The 15,425-nt window shown below is 40.3% G+C and overlaps 1 pseudogene; it reads left to right on the top strand.

Annotated features, from left to right (window-relative positions):
• Nucleotides 1-219: 219 nt before the first annotated feature.
• Nucleotides 220-4,315, top strand: LOC113713939 (eugenol synthase 1-like; annotated as a pseudogene).
• Nucleotides 4,316-15,425: the final 11,110 nt, after the last annotated feature.

Genomic DNA, 15,425 nt, shown 5'->3' with positions numbered 1-15,425 from the left:
ATAAACCTAACAAGACAAACATGGGATTCGTGGACCACTATCCAGAAATCTTTGAGTCTTTTCATTGGACATATCCTGTGAAATAAGCTGCAATCAATACAGTATTTTCAAATTAGCCCTGCTTTTAAGTTACATGAGCATTAGCGGAATTGATTGTGGCTCCCTGCAGCATCCTCTCTGAAAAAAAATTTTGGGGATTGAAGCAATACTAGCTAGAAAATGGCAAGAAATGAGAGTACTAAAATCCTAACCTTTGGGGGACTGGATATATTAGTAGCTACATGGTGAAGGCAAGCACAAATTTGGGATATCCAACTTATGTCTATTCCAGCCCTACCTCCCCCAGGATAGATTTGCTTAATGAGTTCCATTCTTCGGGTGTCACAATATTCAAGGTAATAATCTTTTACATGATAGATTGCATGCTTTCTTTGTTAATAAGGGACGAGGAAGGTTGAAGTGGTTCAAGTGGAGAACAACAATCGGATTTGGGTAAACTGAATCCTGTATTTAGGATGAGAAAACTAAAGGAGAATTCCACATTATATTGTTTGCATCACATGCAACTGTAGATTATGCATATTGTCGAGCACTACGTACGTAGCGGGAATTTTGACATTCAATAGGGTGATTCTCTCTTCACATTCCTATTAATATGATCTAGGCTTGTGCAAACCTAGAATAGGATTTTCCCATCATAGTGGGACCAATCAGTCAAGATATGCATTTTATGCACACACCAAACTCAATTATCTATAGAATTAACCTTCTAAAAGTAAATCGAACATTACCACAATTGACTTAATTTAGAAGGGTACTATCTGAAATTGTCAGAAACTCAAGTTTTTGGAATTATCCCTATCATTTTTGTTAGGGTAAAATATACTTTATTCCTTGTAATTTAGTGCTTTTTTCACATGACCTCCTGTGGTTTCAAAAATTATATATGACCCTCTCTTGATTTGAACTAAAGTGTCAAAGTAATGAAATTTGCATTCCATAATGGAATTAATTAAATTATCAAAAGTATCCCTATGTAAAATTTGAAATCATTTATTAACCACCTGGGGATTATGTATATATTTTGAAAATCATAAAGGGATTATGTGGTAAACAATAAACCAAAAGGGAGTTGTGTGGTAAAATACAAACCCCAGTGTCATACATATTATATTTATATCTTTTAATCACTTTAACCATTTTAGTTTTTAAATAAGAGTAATCTCAACATTTATGTGGGTTCCATTATAAAGGATCATTTCCGTCATTTTGCCATTTTAGTTTAAATCATGAGGAAGTTATGTATAGATTTTGAAATTATAGAGGATTTATGTGAGAAATTGATTAACCACAGAAGGTAAGGTTTATTTTACCCTTTTTGTTATGCAATCAAAATGGTAACAGCAACAATATCATTTGCATCGAATTATATGTCTCTTCTCTGATAGATATGCATATATACTCTATATAGTATACACACAAACCATATCGGGAGAGTATGACTTCAATTTTGCATTACTGTTGAAGGGTGAATTGGATGAGCATGAGAAACTAGTGTCGGTTCTTAAAGAAGTTGATATTGTGATTTCTGCATTAGCATGTCCTCAAGTTCTTGACCAATTGAAAATTATTGAGGCCATCAAAGTTGATGGTAACATAAAGGTAGCGCCGGTTTCTCATTTCATCTGTGGCTACGAGCACACCAATACTTGTCTCACTCACAAGGTATGTGTGTGTGTCATCTAATCGATGCCTACCAAAACTTCTTAGACACACACATAGGTAAATATGTATGCATGTATCTTTCTATTTAACTTGTTTGAATGTAGAGGCATCAAATTATGGTCAATTTCTTCCCAATCTTTGGATTGCATTTTTTGTGGATAAAATTTTTGGATTTTCAAGAGAATATTCGTTTCACACATTTTCTAATAATTTATTTTACTTTACATATATCACACTTAAAAAAAAGTTCTAAAGTGTTTATTATTATTATTATTATTTTGTTTTACAAAAACTCCCAAATTATTGCAATCCAAATGGGCTCAAGAAATTAGACCTTAATCGTTTCTGTGGTCAGAGGTTTCTACCGTCAGATTTTGGATGCGAAGAAGATAGAAGAACTGTGCTGCCTTCCTTTCAAGAATTCCTAAATAAGAAGAAGAAGATAAGGAGAGCCATTGAAGCAGAAGGGATCCCATATACGTTTGTGTCTGCAAATTGCTTTGGAGCATACTCTGTCAATTACTTGCTTCATCCACATGACCACGAGAAGGGGGATATAATCGTGTATGGCAGTGGGGAGGCCAATGGTACTGTTCTTCTTATTGTTTTTCTAACATTTTTTTTTGTAAAGTGACAACATCTAAATACTACTTTTAACCTATATTGGCAAGGGCTCAACTAAGCCATGATAGGTTAGAGGAAGAGAAACACCTAGAAGAATAGAAGCACACGTCTAGATAAAAGGGATGCACTACTGCATAGTGCGCACCCTTAAGATTTAACTGAAAGTACAATGATTTAAACCCCTAAAGAATTGCATTCCATACTTTGCCTGCTAGCCAACTTATTCAAGAAGAATTGGTTAAGAGAGTGTATGAGAAGGCCATGTGTAAAGTTCTTTTAAAAAAAGAGTAAATTACTAATAGCCTCCCGTGGTTTCATTTATTATAATGAAACTTTTCTAACATTTCAAAATATCCACTTCATTCCTCTATGATTTCATGTAAACTAAAAATTTAACTGAAAATGACCTATGTAATGTCATTAGTTGAAATGCCAGTAGTGCCCTTATTTAAATGTTAAATCAAATGACGACTTGATTACCTTGTACAAATCCATTGGGAGATTATGTGAATAAATGAAAAAACTACATTAGGTGAATATTTATGCAAACCATAGGAGGTTAAGTGAATATTATGATTTCATCACACACGCTTTTAGAACATATGTGGTCTTGTCACCATAACTGATTATACATTCCATCCATTTTTCATTTTATATAAAATCACAAGGGGATTATGTAACTATTTTGAAATGTTTGCGGGGTCATTTGGCATTATGCAAAACTACATGGGGATTATATGTAATTTATCCAAAAAATTCTTGTTCATTTAGACTAAGAAAAATAATTTGGTAGAGAAATTTATGAACGTTAAGATGTAGAACGAGTAGTTATGGTAGTTACTTCAAATTGAGGATAGTTTTTTGACAACATTTCAAATAATTTCGAATAAAACCTAAATAAGAAAATACATTTTTTGTTTTACTAGGGTTGGACCATTTAACCCTTTATTATAAGGATAGAAAACGTTAGAAAAAGTGGACAAAAAAATAGCAGAAAAAAAGTAACACCATAAACATACAAGTCAGTCAAGAAAAGCTAACACTTGCTTATTGAGCCAATATAAAGAGAACCACATGGTAGCCCCGAAAAGTACACGTCCTCATGCGATAAGTTGTAAAGTTAAAACAGAAGAGGGAAATTAAATTGAAGATCTTTTGCTTTCAAGGCCTCTAGTCTTTACACAAATTTTTTTTTTGTACTTGACCAAGATTTTGCAATGGAAAGATTATTATTTTCTGGTGTTGAAGATTGATAAAAGTTGTCCAGTATATTTACAAATTTATTCTGTCTCCTTCGTAGTTGTATATATTTAAGAAGAAGACATTGGAAGCTATACCATTAGAGTGGCATATGACCCAATAACATGCAATACTGTTGTCATTTTTCGGCGGTCAACAAACATATTATCTCAACTTGAGTTGATTAAACTTTGGGAGGAGAAGATGGATCGGAAGCTTAAAAAGATTCATGTCTCCGAGAAAGAAATTGTGAATCTTTCCAAGAATAAGTTAAAAATCCTCCTTCCTAGGTAGTTGAATTTTTAACTTGGCTTCACTACAAATATAAAAGAATATGAAAAACCTAGCTGTATTAAAAACTTAGAAAAGAACTTTCAAGAGTCAATAAAACGTGCCTTATTTTTTTTTTCTTGGTTAATCTTTATGTTGTTGAATTGGGATTTTTAGGATTCTAAATTATAGTTTATAACGAATATTTGTCAATTACTTGTCTGTGGGTCTACCCGTCCCCGAGAACATACCAACATTGGTCCTACATATGGTGTATTTGTGATTTGACAAAAAAATATTTGTATTTGTGAAGGGGGTAACTGCAAACTTTGACCTAAAAAATAAAGATTTGGAGGCATCAAAGTTATATTCAAATTTAAAATTCACCACAATTCGAGAGCTACTTCACATTTTTAAATGCAACCCCCCAAAGCTTGTGTTAGCTGCATTTGAATGAGTACCTAATGCGACTGCCGAGAGCATGTCTGAACTGAGCCGTGGAGTGACGAGCGAGCTGTGGTTGGACAAACTGGGGGTCAACGATCGGGTACTAGCAAGGTGAGCAAACTGTCCTGCAAGGAAAGCTAACGACGGGGCTAATTCCCCGAAGTAGGTCTGACGGTCAAGTCAGTGATAGCTTGAGAGTAGAGCAACAGCGTGAGTACTGTAGATAGCGTACCTTTTCTCAACTCATCGTGTGGTATTTATAGAGTCCTTGGTGGTAGTTTCCTTATAAGAGCATGAGTCCGGGTAAAGAGGGAGTCTTCCTAGGGTTCCATTTGCGACTTCCAAAAGATTCGGGGGCCGTGGCCCACTATGCCCATCTATTTGGGAGGCGACGGTCATGTGTGAACTGGCATCCCTTTTGCCCGAACTGTCCTGTCCGAGTTGGCAGGTCACCAAGCCCGAGTTGACACGTGGAACCCGCGAGATAGCCCTACTACACTAGGCCCCCTTCATATTTAGAGTCATCGAAAAGTCGCATGAGTCTGGACCAAATTTCGACGCAGAGTGTCAGTTTAGTATGGGGCCCACCATTTCATCCTTGCCTGGGTAACCGTCGTGCTCTCTCATGCAACCGCCACCTCAACTGTTACCCTGCCTCATAATGACGGTTTTCAATATTAAATTCCAAATAAATGCACGTCTCTTCGTTTTCCCGCCCTGATGGTTGCCTATAAATAGGCCTCCCAGGTGTCACTTTTACTCCAATTTCTTCGCTTTATCAGTTCGTCGCTAGCTCGCTTCTCCATCTTCTTTTCTTTCGAGATTCCGTCCTCCCGTCCTGCTTTAGGAGTCCAAAGTCAGTTCGCGCCTCCTTTAGATCTGTCTAGCATCCGACCTCTCTTTGTTCACCAGTAAGTTCCTTTTCCTTTCTTTTATGTCTTCTTCTTCTGAGAGATCTGATATTACTAGTTCGGCCCCTAGGCGTAGGGTAGCTCGTCCTATATTCATAGATATTAGCTCTTCTACTACCCCCTCCAGCTCGTCCGAGTCCGAGTACATACCTTATCCCGTTTTGTCTTCGGCTAGAATAATGAGTCTCCCTGTTCCTCCTATCGATCCTTCTGTTGGAGCTGCTGCTCAGGCGGCTCCTGAGGAACCCATTGCGGAGACCTTGGGAGGAATGGGGGGTGACTTCGGCGAGGTTGACACCATTTTTCCCGCCTTAGAATAGAAAGACGTATATGAACTGGCAGAGAAATATGACATCCCTGCCCAGTTTGAGGCCAAGGCTGCCCGCCTTGAGAAGGTTTCTAGCCGACCTCCCCCCGGGTTCGTAGCGATATATAGGGACCAGCTCATAGCTGGTCTCCGTCTGCCTATCCCCAATTTTCTCTTTGAAATCCTTACCTTCTGGGGTATTCGTATAACCCAACTTATTCCCAATGCTATTCGCTTCATACTTGACTTTTTCATTTTATGTCACGTGCTCGAAATTCCTTATTCGCTCGACCTGTTCCGATCTATATTTCAGATGAAGGTCAGCGAGCACATGCCTAGGTGGTTTACTTCGCTCGTAGCAGTGGGGCGAAAACCCTTACCTGCGAATTGTTCGCAAGGGCGCCCTCCTCTATTCGAGACTGGAAGCCACAGTTCTTCTATGTGAAGAACATAGGTCTTTCTCCCCCGACCTGGAGGGTTGAGACTCAGGTTTCCGATCCTATCCTTTCACCTCTCCTCGTGTCCGCGCTCGAGCGCTTTCTTAGTTCGGACACGAGGCTGAACGTAAAGGAATTCAGTAATGCCCAACTCTTGGCTGCTGGTCTGATCCGAGCTAGCGCCTTAGATCCTTCCCCTGAAAACAAAGCTCTCTCTTCGGAAGGGCTGGCCACCTGTACCTCCTCAGCTCTCCCTTTTATGATCGTTTTGACTGCCGACCCCAATTCATCATGATGCTGATACTTTCTAATCTGTCTTTTTACAGTGAAGAGGTTTTCTCAACTCTTATCTCTTGGGGGAACTAGCAGCTCAAGCATGCCTGCCCCAGTTGCCTCCACTGTTCCGGCCAGCTCAGTCCCTCCTCCACCAGTTCAACCGACTCAAGCTCGGTCATCCCCAGCGGGAGAGCTCGGGAGGAAGAAAAGAAAGAAGTCCACGACAAAGAAAGCCAGGACCGAGACGACCTTGTCTCCAGCTCGGGAAGGGGGTTCGGTGCCTGACCCAATTCAGCCAGGGCATTATGGTGTCAACACTACTGAGGAGCAGGCCCGAACTGAGCCCTCTCCTCACATGTGGATGCACAAGAGTACTTCGCCCTTCGACCCACAGACCAAGCTAATCACGCATCAGCAACCCATGCATCTCTACCCCTAATGGGGGTTATCCTGAGATAGCTCGAAAGCTCTTGCATGGGGCCATCCTTCCGCGCGATTACAACTTCATCATGATCTCGAATCCATCCGACCTCCTTGACTACTACTATGCAGGGGTGGCATAGGTCGGTTCTCTTTCTACCTTTACCGAATGTGTTTCTCATATTCTCTTCTTACTATCATTAGACTGACCTATACCCATGAAACCGTACCACCAGATGAATGTGATAGGTCTTGAGCTGGCCAGGCGATATGAGAGCTTGGTTCCCCTGCTAAGTGAGACCAAGATAGTTAACGAAAAGCTATCTGGTCAGCTTGAAGCCGCCACAGCAGAGATGGAGGGCCTAAAAAAGCAGCTCACGCAAGTCCATTCGAACTTCGAGCTGGAGCTGAAAAAGAATGCTACCCTGACCTCCCAGCTGAAGGACGAGTAGCAAAGGGGCACCGAGCTGGAAAAACTGGTCGCCACAGCCAGGGAGGAAGGGCACTTGGCGGGTGTTCGGGAGTTCTTGAGGTCGAAAGCATTCATGGGCAACCTGGCCATCGTGAACACTCCTGTGCTTCAACATGGGTACACCCAAGCCTTAAAGGAGGTGCAAGAGCTGAACCTTCCAGGGTTCGACCTGGGGAAATTCTCAAACTACAACCTCAACGTGCCAGAGCAGGTCGACCGTTTGGTGGAAGGCTACTCGCGCGGGCATAAGCTGGCTGACCTGGTCGCCGACTCCTTGTTGCCCATGACTACTCACGAGCCCGAACAGGAGGAGGAGGAGGGAGGGAACTAGAGTAGAGAACTAGAGTAGGTTTTTAAGTAGGCCTCCAAACTGGATAAAACCAATTTGTCTTGTACGAGCTCTGCTCTTTTGTAAATATTCTTTTGAATGGAATGAAACCTCTCTGTTGCTAAACACTTAGCCAAAATTCTTGTCTCTTATCATAAGGTTTGAGCACATATTCATGCGTGAACTGACTGCGTACGAACTGATTTGCACGAAATAAAATCTAACATACAAAAGGCAGCTCGCTCCTCCACCACGCGTAATTCAACGAATCGACTCCTGACTTGTGCGAAATAATTCAAACTCAACCGATAGCATTTGGATAGTCGAGCTTCTAACGGGAAAGCCTTAAATTCGAATTGTGCCATGTGTGTGGGACTTCCTCCCCATTGAAATGAGCTAACTTGCAATACCTTGCGCTATCTACCTCTTTTACTACATAGGAACCTTTCCCAGTTCGGGTCTAACTTGCTTGCACCTGAGACTCGACTCACTGAGTTTTTATGTAGAACCAGATCTCCTGGTTTGAAGGAAAGGTGTCTGACCCTAGCATTATAGTGTTGCGCGACCTGTCCCTTGTACTTAGCCATTCTTATGGCTGCTTTTTCTCACTTCTATTCAAGCAAGTCCAGGTCGAGTCGCATCTCGTCCTCGTTTCCTTGAGCTACGAAGTTTTGCACTCTGCTTGAGGCAGACCAATTTCCACCGGGATCACTGCTTTCGCTCCATAAGTTAAGGTGAACGGAGTTTCTTGAGTGGCCATCCGGGGTGTAGTTCGATAAGCCCAGAGAGTGGTGGGCAGCTTCTCCACCCATTCAGTTTGAGTAGACTCTATTCGAGTCTTTAACCCATGCAGGATAGTTCGGTTGATATTTTCTACCTGCCCATTAGCTTGAGGGTATCCCACGGAGGTGAAGTGTTGACGAATCCCGACTTCAGAACACCAATCTTGGAAAGAGCTGTCGGCGAACTATCGGCCATTGTCGAAGACCAGAGCTTGTGGTATACCGAACTGACAGACTATGTTTTTTCAAAAGAACTTTTGAATTAACTTGCTGCTGATGGTGTTGAGTGGCTCGGCTTCAATCCACTTAATGAAATAATCTACTGCCACCACCAGGTGTTCATACCCTCTTGGAGCCCAGGGGAAGGGGCCAAGTAGGTCAATTCCCTATTGAAAGAATGGCTACGGACATTGAAGAGGAATCATCTCTTGAGTTGGGACGTGATAAACTGGCGCATATAGTTGACATGACCTGCACTTCGCCACCAGTTCGGCTAGTCCCGGAAAATGGTAGGCCAATAGTATCTAGATAACATTCTCTTCTTAGCCAGAACCAGCAGGTTGTAAGAATCGAAAACAACCTAAGAGGGGGGGTGAATTAGGCTTTCAAAAACCTGCTAATAAATATTCAACCTTTTTGAACAGACAGACTTTCTTTTTCAAAATGCCTTCCAATGAACAAGATAATATAGTAGCTCAGGTATTAGTGAGATGGAGAGAAGAGCAGTTTATATAGAAAAACAGTAAATGAGAGTAAAGAACCAAACCAAGTTTCAAACACAACTGAGGTTTGAACACCTCTATTATATACCAAGTTACTTCAAGCTGAATAGACTTGCAACCAATCTTATGTGTACAAGGAAGGGATCACTTCCTTCTTGCCCCAAAACTCACTTGGTCAAGCAAGGAAGTTTTACAAACACTCGCAAACCCTCACTATGCTACACTATTGAAGAAGCTATGTCACACTTGAAAAACAGCTACACGAAGATTGCACATGCAAGGAATACAAATGTTTCTTTTGAGTATTCTAGCACTTGAATCACTCACAATCTGATGTAGGCTTGATGTACAAAGTTGTTTTGAGGTGGTTGACTTTGTTCCTTTTATAGGAGACCAGAGAATTCCTCAATTAATGCTGTCAACGGGTAGAAGGCAGCTGAAGAGTCAACTAGCCGTTGGTGCTGTCGGACGTCCGATGTTAGGTGTTTATGCGTCCGAAGGTAGGATGAATACTTGGAAATTTCTTCTTCACTTTCTTCGGACGGCCGATGCGTTCAGAATGTTGCGTCCGAAGAGCAGCAACACTTGTCGGACGTCCGATACACAGGTGTTGAGCGTCCGAATCCTGATCAGTTGAACGAGTAACTTCTGGCTTGTCTTCTTCGGACGTCCGAGTCTGAGTTCTTTATTCGTCCGAAGGAACTCAAAGAATGTCGGACGTCCGATCCTCTCCTTTTGTGCGTCCGACATTATCCACAGCAGACTTCATTCTTTTTGTTCCTCTTATTTTTCTGCTTTAAATCCACAGACCTGTTTGATTCATTTCTGAAAAGGATCTCTACAAAAAGTGTTAGAAACATCCAATTATTTTGTAATCATCAAAAGATATGAATTGAGATAAACAATCTCCCCCTTTTTTATGATGACAAAACAATTGGATGGAGTACAAACTATACCAGCTCCCCCTGACGAAGTGCATGAGTATTATATTACTCCCCCTGAAACTGACTCCCCCTAACTAGATACTCTATACCATCAGTTGTAAACCCCATCCAATTCCAATTCTCCCCCTTTTTGTCATCACAACCGGGCAGAAGTAATATCAGTAATCACAGTTTGGAATTAATCATTGAGCAGATATCAATCAGAAACATTCATTCAACCAGCAGATTGCACACATACATAACCAATCATATCATTCAAGAAAGAAAAACATCCATAACACAATACTTAGTTAAAGCATTCATAAACAGTAAAGAAAATATCCAGTTTTACAGACCATGTGTCCAGCACTTAAAACAAAAGATAAACTCTAGTCCTAGATTTAGGTGCAGTGACCTAGAAGTGCCTAGATAGTGATTTTAGATGATCCAGGCCTTCTCCTGGTCAGACGATACTGTTCAGGGTCCTCCTCTTCCTCAGTTTCTTCATCATCTTCAACTTCTTCCTCAGTTATTGGAGCATTGCCTTTATCATTGGGCTGAGAACTGGAAGCTGGAGTAGTCTCATCACCAGTGGTTGGCCTTGTGGGCTCAGATCTTGGTTCTTTCTGATGAGCAGCTTCATTTGTTTCAGGTATAGGGGACACAAGAAGATTCCTTTTTTCAAGAAAGGAGGATTGTTGGGCAGAGGTCATGGTCATCATGAGACCATCTTCAAGAAACATAACATGCTGTTTGAGGTCTTCAAGCAGGGAGATGACCTCAGAATTGGAAGAGAAGGACTTACTGGCAGACTTTCTGGGATGAATGGTGAAAGGAGATATATACCCTGACTGATTATGGGGAGTTCTAGGAGTGACAGGGGTTTCATGCAAATTTTTTCTTCTAGACTCGGCTACAGTCTCCTTGTAGCACCAATGACCCTCAAAAAATTTTAGATTCTTTCTTTCAAAGTAAGTTTTGGAGAAAACTGAAGAGGCACTTTCTTTTGGAGATTTGCCAGAAAAGGGTATGTCAAAATGAGCAAAAATGGGGGTCAGAAATCTGCCATAGGAAAGCTTCCTACGACTATCAGTGCTGATTTTGAGCAGAAATTTGCACATTACAAATCCAAAGTCAATGCGGATTTTTTCAACAAAGCAGTAGAAAAGATAGAGTTCCATTTTATTTGCATCTGTTCTGTGGCCATCAGTTGGCACCAACAGATTCGAGATAATAGTGAAGATGATCAGATTCTGAGGACTGAGATCATCCAATCTTGCCTCAGCAGGAGTGTTGAATTTGGATTGAAAATAAGTCATGAGTTTAGTATTGTAAAAGTGATGATAGGCAGAAGGAAATTCCTCATATGAAAAGAAATTTGCAATTTTTCCCTTAAAACCAGGTTCAATATTAGTTTTCAGAATTGAATTCACAATGTCAGGAGTTAATATGATGTCCACAGAGTTGACCCTAGAGATGAGTTCAGTGTGTGATGTACCCTTTTTAAGATTAGCAAAAAATTGGTACAGCATGTCAGGATAGAAAACATTAGGAATGGTCAAGAGATGAGTCCATTTCTGGAATTCAAAGAGTTTGATGACAGGTTCAAGATCAAGCTTACGAAATTCAAAAGGGATGATGAGCCTTTGGGTGATGAAACCTTTTTGAGATACTAACTCAAATCTGTCTCTGGCTTCATCATCGATGAACTTGGGTAGAGGAATGGGTTCAGGTGCAGGCTGAGATGCTGGATTCTTCCCAGAACGTGTCCCTTTAGAGGTTTGAGTGCCAGATGCACCAGCATTTTGAGTCTCAGTCCTTGTCCTTGGAGACTTCCGGATGGAGGGTTCAGGTGTTGGCTGACTCTCAGTGATGTTTTCTTCATTCTGCTGATCAACAGAGGGATCAGCAGATTGCTTTTTCTTGGATTGGGGAGTTCTCTTTCCCTTTGCAGTCCTTTTTCTTTTACTGGAAGACCTTGTGACAGTTTCTTCACCTTGGGTGGCCTGCTCTGGTTCCTCATTTCCACCAGCAATGTTCCCTTCAGAGATCTGCCTTTCCATTTGTTCATCAGATGGTTCAGGAGATGGAATGACTAATTTTCTTTGGGCAGTCTCCTTCACTATGCCCCTACGAGTCACTTTCTTTCTTTTTGAAGCCACAGGAGGTGGATCAACAATTTCAATATCTTCATCCCTCAGTTTAAAAGACCGTTCGGCACTAGTAAATCCTCCCCTCATCCTAACCATGATGCAATGTGGATGTGATTTTTAATGCAGAGTGTTGTGTACAGAAGGAAAGAACAGTGAGAGTTAACAAGAGTGCACTATGATGCCGCAGGGAGAGGGTTATATGAGGTTAGGGTTTCGTATGTAAATTGGGAATTTTGGGGCAGTTGGGTGTTAGAAATGCCTTTTATGAGTGGTTAAAGAGCAATGGAGGTGTAATTGAGTTGGTTGAGTCAATTTCTCGGAACTTGGTTTGAGGAGAGAGGAATTTGAATTTCAAATTTTAGAGAAACTGAAAGGTCGCGTCCGAGACTGATGAAGGAAAATGAATTGAGAAGAGTCAGTGACTGCCTTATAGGACACATTTTTGGGTGTCGGACGTCCGAACGAAGTGATGCGTCCGACACAACCGTCCGAGCCAGGGATTTTCTGTACCTTGGATGAAGAACACCGTCGGACGTCCGTTTCAATTCATCGGACGTCCGATAAGGATTGACTGGAAATAAGACTCAGAACATTTTTTCTGTAACACCCAATTTAGTCCTTAAAAACACAAATTGATCTAGCGGAAGAGCTTTTGTGAGTATATCAGCGATCTGTTCTTTAGAACAAATAAACTCAACACGGATTATCCCCTTTGAGACAAGATCGCGAATGAAATGATGCTTAATATCAATGTGCTTAGTCCTAGAGTGTTGAATAGGATTTTTTGTTAGATTAATTGCACTGGTGTTGTCACAGTACATGGGTACACATTCATATACTAAACCGAAATCATTTAATGTGTTTTTCATCCATAACAATTGAGCACAACAAGCACCAGCAGCAACATATTCAGCTTCAGTAGTGGACAGTGAGATAGCATTTTGTTTTTTACTAAACCAAGAGACCAAGCAATTTCCAAGAAAGTTGCATATACCAGTAGTACTTTTTCTATCTATTTTACAACCTCCAAAATCAGCATCAGAGAATCCACACAAAGGAAGTTCATAACATTTTGGATACCACAAGCCAAAATTTAAGGTTCCTTTAAGATATCTCAAGATTCTTTTTACTGCATTCAAGTGTGATTCCTTTGGACAGGATTGAAATCGAGCACATAAACACACAGCAAACATGATGTCAGGCCTACTAGCAGTTAAATAAAGTAAACTTCCAATCATACCTCTGTACTTCTTCTCCTCAACTTTAATACCTTCCTCATCTTTGTCTAGTTTGGTAGAGGTGCACATAGGTGTCCCAACAGGCTTTGAATCCTCCATTCCGAATTTTTTCAGCAACTCCTTGGTGTATTTTGTTTGATTTATAAACGTTCCATCTTGGTTTTGAACCACTTGGAGTCCAAGGAAGAAATTCAGTTGTCCCATCATGCTCATTTCAAATTCTTTTTGCATGATGGTGGAAAAGTCCTTGCACAATTTTTCGTTAGTAGCACCAAATATGATATCATCCACATATATTTGCACAATCAAAAGATCTTGTGAGCTTTGTTTTGTAAAAAGCGTAGTGTCTACAACACCTCTTTTAAAACCATTTTCAATCAGAAATCCACTCAGACGTTCATACCATGCTCTAGGAGCTTGCTTTAATCATATAAAGCTTTTGAGAGTTTAAACACGTGATCTGGATAGGATTCATTTTCAAAACCAGGAGGTTGGTCAACATAGACCTCTTGGTCTATAAATCCATTTAAGAAGGCACTCTTAACATCCATTTGAAATAGTTTGAAGTTCTTGAAACAAGCAAATGCTAAAAACATTCTTATGGATTCCAGCCGAGCTACTGGTGCAAAAGATTCATCAAAGTCTATTCCCTCTTCTTGAGTGTATCCCTTAGCCACCAGTCTAGCCTTATTTCTAACAATCTCCCCTTTATCATTCAATTTGTTTCTAAAAATCCATTTTGTGCCAATGATAGGATGGCCTTGTGGTCTGGCAACCAGAGTCCAAACTTTGTTTCTTTCAAATTGGATTAACTCTTCTTCCATGGCTAAAATCCAGTGCTCATCATTCAAAGCATCAACAACATTTTTAGGTTCAATATGTGATACAAAAGCAAGATTATCCATCAAGTGTCTAGATGAGCGAGTTCTGACCTTTTCAGAAGGATCACCAATTATAAGCTCCCTGGGATGATTATGAGCAAATTTCCAGGCTCTTGGAAGATCATTAGGAGTAGTGGTAACTCCATTATTTACTTCTTCAACTGGACTGACCTGAGCATCATTATCCTTTGAATCAGTTTCTGGTGAGGCAGAGTCATGGTCATTCATTGCTAGCTTCTTTAGTCCTTCTTGAACACCTGTGTCATCATCTTCACCACAACTCATAGAAATGTCATCATTAGATTCATCAAAGGTAATGTGTATAGCCTCCTCTATGATCAATGTTCTACGATTATAGACTCTGTAACCTCTTTTGTTTTCACAATAACCCAAGAAAATTCCTTCATCAGATTTCTTGTCAAACTTTCCAAGATGTTCCTTGATATTCAAAATGAAACATTTACAACCAAATACTTTGAAGTAGCTGACTACAGGCTTTTTATCATACATGAGCTCATAGGAAGTTTTGTTCAAAATTGGTCTTAGAAGAATTCTATTCATGGTATAACAGGCTGTGTTTATGGCTTCAGCCCAAAAATATTTTGGTAAATTGCATTCACTAAGCATGGTTCTAGCAGCCTCTTGGAGAGTTCTATTTTTTCTTTCTACAACTCCATTCTGTTGAGGAACTCTAGCAATAGAGAATTCATGGGTAATACCATTATGATCACAAAATTCTGGAAAACCACAGAACTTAAATTCTGTCCCATTATCACTTCTAATTCTAATAATTTTCAAGCCAAGCAGATTTTGTACTTTAGCAAATAATGAGGTAAAATTCTTAAAGGCATCATCTTTATGAGCAAGGAATATTACCCAAGTATATCGAGAGTAGTCATCAACAATCACAAAACAATATCTCTTACCGCCAAGGCTTGCAGTCTGTGTAGGACCAAACAGATCAAGGTGCAGAAGTTCAAGTGGTTTTGAAGTAGAAACACATTTCTTAGGTTTAAAAGAAACCTTGACTTGTTTTCCAAATTGGCAAGCATCACAGATTCTGTCTTTTTCAAATTTAATTTTTGGAAGTCCTCTCACAAGTTCTTTTTTAGAAATTTCTTTCAGCAAATCCATATTGAAGTGACACAACCTTCTATGCCACAACCATGGGTCCTCATTTGCAACTTTGAGACATTTGAGATGTGAGGAATCAATTTTTTCAAGAAACACTACATAGACATCATTAACCCTTTTTCCTTTGAAAACAATG

Source organism: Coffea arabica, chromosome 10c (genome assembly GCF_036785885.1).
Source record: "Coffea arabica cultivar ET-39 chromosome 10c, Coffea Arabica ET-39 HiFi, whole genome shotgun sequence".
Taxonomy (NCBI): domain Eukaryota; kingdom Viridiplantae; phylum Streptophyta; class Magnoliopsida; order Gentianales; family Rubiaceae; genus Coffea; species Coffea arabica.
The sequence above is the reverse complement of the archived record's forward strand: the minus strand, read 5'-3'. Positions and strand labels throughout refer to the sequence as shown.